Source organism: Zingiber officinale, chromosome 4B, assembly GCF_018446385.1.
Source record: "Zingiber officinale cultivar Zhangliang chromosome 4B, Zo_v1.1, whole genome shotgun sequence".
NCBI classification, from domain to species: domain Eukaryota; kingdom Viridiplantae; phylum Streptophyta; class Magnoliopsida; order Zingiberales; family Zingiberaceae; genus Zingiber; species Zingiber officinale.
Genome location: NC_055993.1, coordinates 55,782,097 through 55,792,114, shown reverse-complemented (window position 1 = coordinate 55,792,114; position 10,018 = coordinate 55,782,097). Strand labels below are relative to the sequence as shown.

Below are 10,018 nucleotides of genomic sequence, written 5' to 3'. Positions count from 1 at the left end.
AGGGAAATAGAGTACTTATCCTCCATTGATCAGACATTCTTTTCATTTTCAATATCATGTTAAATAATTTTGTAAGTCCTTCAATACCTTGTTTCCCTAAGCACTTCCATACCTCTATCGGAATATCATTTGGTCCAACTGGTTTTCCATTATGCATCTCATTTAAAGTTTATTTTACTTCTGAAGTTTGAATTCTACGATAAAAATTAAAATTTCTATGCTCATTTGACCTAATTAAATTACCTAAGTTAAGTTAGTCACCTAAACCTTCATTAAAAAGTTGATGAAAATATCTCTTCCACCGCTCTTTTATTTCTTCATCATTTACTAATACCCTATTACATTCATCTTTAATACATTTTATTTGGCTAAGATCTCTTGTTTTTCTTTCTCTCACTTTAGCTATTCTATAAATGTCTCTTTTCCCTTCTTTTGTATCCAATTTTTGATAATCATTCAAAAGTTTCATTTTTTGCTTCACTCAATACTTTCTTAGCTTCTTTCTTGGCTATTTTATATCTTTTTAAGTTTTCCTCGTTCTTATAAATATATAATTCCTTATAAGCTATTCGTTTTTCCTTCACTTTCTCTTGTACTTTCTCATTCCACCACCAAGATTCTTTACTTAGTGGTGCATGTCCCTTTGACTCACCGAGTACACTCTTAGCTACTATTTTCAACTTTGATACCATTTTATCCCATGTTGTATTAGAGTCATCTTATATTTCACCTAATGCTTGTATTTCTACCTTCTCCTTAAATATATTTTATTTCTCATCCTTTAATTTCCACCACTTAATTCTAAGAATTGTATATATTTTCTTTCTATTGATACTATGTTTGAGGCGTATATCCAATACTACTACCCTATGTTGGATAGTTAAGCTTTCTTCAGGGATGACTTTGCAATCTTTACAAATCTTTCTATCCTTCTTCCTAACCATAAGAAATTCAATTTACGATTTATTATTCCCACTTTTGAATGTGACGAGGGTAATAAAAATTATCTTGGAATTATTTTTAGAAATGATGAACATAAATCTAGATTTAATGTTCTTGTTGCTTGTAAATTAGTTTATACAATATATCTTGACTCTCACTCTATGGATGCTTTGGTGATTAAGGATGATGTTGATTGGTTAATTAGCAACTTAGATTGAATGACTTGACGTATATAAATCATCCAGCCTATCCCCGTATTACCCTTGAATTCTTAAGTTCGTTAGAGACTTATTTTACTTTAAATGATGATCATGATGGCAAGATTAGCTTTCGTTTGATGAATTATAATTACCAATGGTTTCTTTGTGACTTTAATAATTACTTTGGCTTTCCCATTGGGGAATCTCATAAGTTTGACTACACTTTCAATAACAATTCTTTTTGGAATGAAATTATCAATCTAAATAAACCCTATGATCCATCTCGCTCTAAAGTTTCATCTATTCAAAACCTTATTTTCTTTCCACTACCTACATTGTATCTTGAGCCATTTTGGTTGAAAAACTGAGTTGTAAAATGTCTTTTGCTCAAATTTTACTTCTTATCTATGCTTTATGAATAAATTTTTTGATGTATCACAAATAGCGAGATCCTGCAAGGCTACTATGCCTATTTTTGGGGATTACAACAATAACAACTAAGCCTTATCCCACACAAATTGCTAAACACTTAGAGTGTGAACTATTTGGTCTATATATTATTCATGGCAACTTTAAGATAGATATTGATAGTTGTCCAACAATGAAAATGATTTGTGGGGAAGAGAATGAATTTGGTTTCATTAGGAGAAATGGATTTCCATTTCTCCTACCTAACCCCGATCATATCATAATTCATAACCTTTCCAAATGGATTGTTATGGATTTAGCACCCGAGTATGCCCCCCACCCCCGAAGAACACCCTAAACCCTCCTCCAGCCGGCTAGACATTCATTCGCTTATGGCTATACGAGTCCTTCTAGATTATATTTTTTTGGATTTTCCTGCTTCTTTGGATACTCTTCATGAGGAGAATAGTACCCACCAATATATGTTGGAGGGGCAATTTGCATTGACTTAAGAACAATTCCAAGAAATATGAGACCATTTTAGGATGACAAGGAATTTTTAGGGGTAGGTCTTAGAATTTATAAATGATTATTATAATGAATAAGAGAGAATGGAGGATTTTATGTGCTCTATGGACTTAACTAGATAGCAAGTTGCCACACTTCTCTCAATATCATGAACACCTTGGCAACTTACTATGAGTACCTAGATTCCCTCCTAGGTCATGCTCTACACCTCCAAAGGATCGTCCTCCTCTACCATATCCTCCTCCACCATTTTGCCCTTTGACACATCACCCACAACCACCATATCGATTTTATTAGGATAATAAAAAGTTCAAGTCGGGGGGGGGGGGGGGGATTTATACATATATATTTATTTATTGCTTGTTTCTCATTTCAGTTTAGTTGAATTTATTTCAGTTTGATTGCATTTTGCTTAGATATGTGTAGTTTATTTCCAGTTTGTGTAGTTTCATCAGTGGCATATTTAGTGCATCAGTTATGACATTACTGCTCACTTATTCTCATAGTAAAAATTGTAGCACACTTGTTCTAGACTTGTGTTGTTGTAATTCATAGTGGCAGTATATTTGGTGATCTACTTTTCTTTATCTTTAGTAGTATGAATTGAGTAATATTTTTATTGAGAAATTTGAGTGATGACCTAGTTTTAGGATCTCTTTTTAATTTACCTTGTTTTGATGATAGATAACTCTAAAAATAATCATGATTCATAAAACTTGATTAGTAGTTGTATTTCCATGGTAATTTCTCAACTATATTTTGGTTACAGGATAAGACTCGAATCATGTCAACTCATTTAGAAAAATTAATATCTCTACATTTGTATTTAAACAATTGCATTTGTGTTAGTGTTATATCTTTAAAGCAACAAAAATTTAAATAAAGGATATAAAAAATAGTTGTCGTGAGTGGAAACTAGCAAGGCACCCCTTTGAGACCGAGTTATATTACTGAGAAAATAACTGCTATGTTTCTTTTGATTTTGAATACTCCTTTGAGTCCTTGTGTAGTTTGAGAGGGATGAATCAAGCACGTGATAGGTAAGTGTCTATCGCTGGGAGTATAAAGAACATAGTTAGATGATGACTTGACTAGGCATAAAGATTGAAACTTAAGGAATTTATGCCACTCATCGCATTGAGCATAGAGGACTTCTACTTAGGTCACACTCAAATTACTTTATTATCATGCTCATTAATGAAACTATTTAATAGAGTTAAATTGATTCATTAAGGATTATGATGCATGATGTGCTAGCCTGCAAGTGCATGGGTGTCATCAAGTAATAAAAGATTATCGATTCCACAAGAACTGATTATAAACACTAAGATTCTTTATGGTGAATTACCTAAGTTATCGACGGTTGAGAGTCACACACTAAGTAAAGAGAAGTGGGATTAAGAAAGAGGAAGAGAGAGAGAAAGTATTGAGGACCTTGGTTTGGGAGATGTTCTAGGAGTTCGATTTCATTGTGATATTAATCAATATATCATGGATCACCTATTGCATATCCTCTATTCCTAAGCACTTGTAGGATGCTAAATTCATTACCGGCTCTTCCCCGCAGAGGTCAAACTTGAATGCTATTTTTATCCTAATCCTATGATATCAAGTAGAAGTCCTTGGGGCCCCTCAGTTATAAATCACAAGAATATGCTGCTACACACTGTAATCATAGAGATATGAATAACAATTACATCCAGTTGTCTACTTTCTTGTAGAGAATTACTTCTCCTTTCAAGGTAATGCTCTAGACGTCCAAAGACGGGATACCCTTGTCACTAGGGCTCCTCGGTCATACAATTTAGGGCACTCCCTCTATGGGATTAATAATTCTACATAAACATTCAATCAAACATGTGAATTAAGCTCAAATACAATACATACACATAAGATCATGTAGATACAAGGCATAGAAATGCCATAAAGATAGGAAATTGACAAATCCATGAGTTTTTATATCAATTCACGTCACAATTACTCCCTTAATCCTATAACAATATATCTACTCCATGACATGAAGGAAAGAATCCAAATACATTAGAATTAAAAGCATCAAAACTCAAACTAGAAGAATAGAGAAGAAGCTTATTTGATGCATTGAGTGATCTTCGAATCCAATCCTTTTGCTTCCTAAGTTGATGAGATGATGAAAATATCTTCAAATCATCAAATGGAGAGAAAAGAGAGTGTAGATCGGAACCAAGATGGATCTCCCTGTTGGGTTTTTCGGGCCACGAAAACCGCTTTTCGTGTCACGGAAACCCCGAAACCCCCGCCACCGGATCCGTGCGAAGATAAAACTTTCGAAAAACTTATGAGTACGAGTTTCTAAACCTCGATCTACAGTAGATCTACAAAGGAGAAGGAATATACCCTTGATGCGAAGCCCTTCGCAATCCCGCTTGTCCTCGGTTCGCCAGATCTCTAAAGTGTCAAAGTAGACACTTCTCTATGTGTATCCACACAAGCAAGAGATGGAGAAAAACCACTAAGGATGTGCTAGCAACCTTAGAGATCAGTAAGGGAGGAGAGGGAGAGCAAGAAGAAAACTCTAGAGGAAGAAGAAGATGGAGTTACAAAAGAAAAATAAAACTCCCTTGATGAATAAAAGTGGTCGGCCACTTTAGGTGGAGTTGTAACTTCCATGGAAGGTCAAGAGTCACAACTCTTGGTAACTCCCATGAGGTGGCATCCCACTTAAGCAACCATGATGATGTGGAGCATCATCAATGGCCCACTCAATGCCAACTCACCAATGAGGTGGCAAATGGTCAAGTCAAACTTGACCTTTCATCTTCCTCTCAAGTCAAGTCAAACTTGACCACTTCTCTCTCTTGATTGATCTAATCTAACCATTGGTTCAAGTTAATTTTAATTTAATGAATCTCTATTCATTGAATTAAATTAATTCAATGAGTCTAAGTCCAAATTGGACTCATCTAATACATGAACCAAATTGAGTCCAACTCAATTAGCCTACTTTGGATTACTCTTAATCCAATTTGGTTCATCACATGAACCAAATCCTTTAGGTTCATCAAATGAACCTAATCTCCATCTAATTGCCCTTTGTGTGTGACCCTATAGGTTCTTATAACGTTGGCAATGCTCCTAAACCCTTTTAGAAGCATAAGTAATGAGCGGTATCTAGCAACACATCATTACTACCCAAGTTATAAGAATGTTGAGATCCAACATCACCTTGTGACAACTAATTGTGACTCCTCACAATATATGACAAGTGTCCTTCTATCCTAGACATCTAGATTGATAAATGTGAGGCATAGACCGTGTCATCCTCTGACCAATCTAAATCTTGAACTCCAAGTAGACTCACTAAATCAAATGAGCTCAATATCTCATATTGACTCATTTGGGCATGGCCATGCACTTCGTGGTCTCACTCTATCAAGAATATCGATGTCGCTCCCGTCATATAGGAGGGATAGATCCCATCTACATCACTCACATCCCTGTGCATAATTCATTACATGCCCAGTAATCGCCTTTATAGTCCACCCAGTTACGGGTGACGTTTGACAAAACAAAAGTACATAACTCCTTATGTAGGTAACCATGGTGACTTCAGGTCTAAGGACTAGTAGTCATACTAATAGTCACATGAGAAAGTATATGACACTCATATAACGATCCATGATACTTTCTCATGGCGGGTCATTCAGTATACATTCTCCAATGCATACCCATGTGTCAACTTGATATCTCTATATCCATGACTTGTGAGATCAAGTCATCGAGTTGACCTACATGCTAGTCTTATTACATTAACATTGTCCCTGAATGTTAATACTCGACTAGGAATGATTAAGAATAGTGTTCCCTATATCATCTCACTATCGGTTCAACTAACCGATTGATATAGGTGAGAACCTTCTACTCAAGGACGCTATTATACTTAGTTTATTTGGCACCAATACAAGTAAGTATAATAACCAAAACAAATGTCTTTATATATATATATATATATATATATATATATATATATATATATATATGAATATGATACAATAAGTCCATAATACAATCATCAAATGATTGGCTCTAGGGCTCTAACTAACACTCCCAAAGGGGAGAACTGCTCTCCCTTGAAAAAGGGGAGAAAACCTCTTTAAGTAGTGCTGGGCATGGGCTAGGCACGACCCGTGCCACGGTCATGTTGCATCCACACGGCCAGGCTCTACTTGGCGTCTGGTCAGGTGACATGGCCATGTGGATTCACATGGCCACAGTCTTCTTACCTTCTGGAAGTCCCACACAACCATGTGGATTCACATGGCCATACTCTTCTTGCTCTTTAGAAATCTCACACGGCCATGTGGATTTACAAAGCCATACTCTTCTTGCTCTTTGAAAATCACACATGGCCGTGTGGATCTACACTGCTGAGGTTCTCTTCTTCTCTATTTCATGGCACGATCATATGAAATCACATGGTTTAGGTCTTCTCCATCTCTAGTATGTGGCATGGCCACGTGGATTCCACACGGCCAAGCCTAATGTGGGTAGATTGTATTCACTTGTTTAGCATGTTTTAACGGACATTTACATATTTTACACATGCTTTGTTTATATACTTTCATATTCTTTGACTTACTTTCAGCATAAATACTTTTCTTTATTCGGAGATATGCTCTTGTATATTTTCTATCTTCTAGAGTTGAATTTGGAGAAGAAATGATATTCGTGGTTGATCTAGACAACAAGCAAAGGAAGACAACAACCTTGGTCGTGTGGAACGGACAGGTTGTGTAGCTTCACCGAAGGAGGAGAATGACACGGCCGTGTGGATTGGCATGGCTGTGTCATCCCAGCAAGCACAACCAGAACCTGGCTGTTTAGATCTACACAACCCAAGCAATTTCTCCACATGGTCGTGCAACATTCCAGAGAAGAGGCAAGCCCAGGCCGTGTGTGCCACATGACAGTGTGAGGTTTCCAGAGGCAAAGATTGGCACGGCCATGTGTGCCACACGATCATGTGAGTCAACCAGAGAAAGAACAACACACGACTGTGTGAAGGCCACACGGTCGTGTGACCTTGGCCGAGGGCAGAGCAGCTGGGGCCGTGTGTGCCACACGACCATGGCACGAGCCGTGTGGTGCCCGTGCCTTGCACTATATAAGGAGCTTCTTCCTCTTTTCAAAGGGAGGAGGCTCTCCCTTTTGGGGAGATCATGTTTGGGGTCAATCTCCAACCGTGATCTAGCGTTCCTAAGCCATTTCCATCTCAGATTCAACTCCAGAAGTGAGGGATTGGTTCCGAAGAATACTCATCGTCACTAGATAAGCATTTCTATTCCCTTCTCTCGATTTGGGTTGAAATATTTGTGATCTCTATTATATTATAGAGTAGATTCATTGTTCTAGGACTAAGGGAGTGTTTGTGGTATGATTTGATGTAAGAATCTCATGGATGTGCCAATTTTCTATATCAATGATGTTGTTATGTTTTGTATCTATTTGATCTTGTGTGGATTGTTGTGTTTGGATCTGATTTCCATGCTTGATTGGATGTTTGTGCTACTTGTATATCTCGTAGAGGGATTCCCTAGATCGTATGACCGAGGGGTGCTAGTGACAAGCTGCCCCGCTAACGGACATCTAGGGAATCACCTTGAAGGGTGAAGCTAGTCTTACAAGGACGTGGATTGAATAGTGATGTGCTTTTATGTTGTATGATCGAGGGGTGTTTGTAACAAGCTGCCCCACTTACAGACTTCATGGAGACCATAACTATCAAATTACTCTAGGTATAGATAAATTTTCCTTATCGGTTGACTTCTATAGGAGGAAATCGACAACTTCCTGTAAATTCATGACAATTGAGGATAAGAATTGGTAGATCACCTTACATTGATAAATATCACAATGAAACCGGACCCATAGAACTCTCACAAAACCAAGATCTTACATTTCCTTTTCTATTTCTATTTCTGGTTGCTACTCAGTACGTTCACTTCCTTTGTCGATTATTTAGCTAATTCGTTGTGAGACATCTCTAATGTTTATAACCAGTTCCTGTGGATTCAATATCTTTTTATTACTTACGATGAAACCGTGCACTTGCGAAAGCGTTAACAAGTTTTTGGCGTCGTTGCTGGGGACTACATCAATAATATTAAAGATAATCATTTGAGTTAAACTAGACTTTTCTTTTCTTTTCTATTACATAGTTGTAATTAGTCTTAGAAATTCCATTTTCACAATCCTACCTATTATTTCTATTTACTTTTCCTGCAATTTAACTTGCTACAATTCAAATTCTGCATTTTATATTTTTAGCATTTTGATCTAGTTTGTTTTTCAAGTAAAAAGAAATTCTAAAAAAAACTTGAGATCTTGTTCTTGTATGCGTAGATCTAACTTTGCAGGAAATCTATTACCTCTTGATCCAGAGATTGATAGAACTTTTCATAGAAGGAAGATTTTGCAAAGAAATCAAGAAGAACAAGAACGCTCTAATATGGCAAACAAACCATTGAAAGAATATGCAACACCCTATGCCAGAGGGCTTCGTTCTAGTATCACAAGACCATCTATTGAAGCCAACAATTTTGATATCAAGCCTGCAATAATCACTATGGTGCAACAAAATTAGTTTAGAGGTGGACCACACAAAGATCCTAATCAACATCTTGAAATTTTCTACGAAATCTGTAGCACAATGAAGATGAACGGTGTTCCATCCGAAGCAGCGAGATTATTATTATTTGGGTTTTCTTTAAGAGATAGAGCAAAACAATGGTTGAATTATTTACCAACTAACAACATAACCACTTGGGAGTAATGTGAGCAATAGTTCCTTGATAAATTCTATCCTCCAAGTAAGACTGCTCATATGAGAAATCTAATTGCAAGATTCAGACAATCAGACTCAGAATCTTTATTTGAAGCATGCGATAGACACAACAATATGCTCAGACAATGCCCACATCATGGATTAGAAAAATGGTTGATTCTACATACTTTTTATAATGACATCAACTATCATACAAAGGTGCCTAGATTTTGCAGCTAGAGGGGCACTTATGAATAAAAGTTTAGATGAGGGAGAGGATATAATTCAGAGTGTAGCGCAAAACCATCATCAATGGACAACAGAAAGAAGTCGAGGCTATTCTTATGCACCCCCAGCTAAAGCATCAGGAAAATTTGATGTAGATGCAATTACTTTGATGTCTTCAAAAATGGATGCTCTCACTAAAAAGCTAGAAAACATGGGTACAAATTCTAGTACGGTAAATGCCATAGTATGTGTTTGTGAAACTTGTGAAAGCTCAGATCATTCTCAAGACTCATGTCCTTTAGGAGCTATTTCTACACAAATTAATCAAATAGAGTAGTGTGATGCTATCATGAGTTACAATCAGAAACAGAATAATCCATACTCCAACACATACAACCCTACTTGGAAGAATCATCCAAACTTCTCTTATAGAAATAATCAAGAACAAGGATCATCCACGGGGATTAAACCAAGCTATCAACCTGGACAACAAGGCTATCAACAACAATCTTCTCAAGGGTATCAATTTTCTAAATTAGAGAAAATGATTGAAGAAGTTATTTCCAATCAAAACAAAATGAAGCAAGAGATCAAGCTACTCACTCAGAGAATAGACAATTCAGAGAAGCACCAGAAAATACAAGATAGTCAAATTACTCAGATAGCTTCCTCATCTTCAAGAGCATCAAGACAATTTCCAGGAAAACCTGATGTCAACCCAATGGAACACTGTAACATAATTGAACTTAGGAGCGAACAGACCTTGGGAGATTCTCAAGTGACTGCTTCAAAAGGGATGAAAAGTCAAGAAGAGCTCTCTCCTCTAACACTTGAACCAATTCAGATTCAAGATGAAGAGGAGAGTACCAAGAAGGTTGAAGAGACTCTTCCACTTTACTATCAAAGTCAA

General features: G+C 36.7%; 1 non-coding gene across 1 annotated transcript; it reads right to left on the bottom strand.

Annotated features, from left to right (window-relative positions):
- Positions 1-8,937: 8,937 nt before the first annotated feature.
- On the bottom strand, positions 8,938-9,044 carry LOC121978911. Its single transcript, XR_006111237.1, has one exon. It is a non-coding gene; the product is annotated as a small nucleolar RNA R71 (small nucleolar RNA).
- Positions 9,045-10,018: the final 974 nt, after the last annotated feature.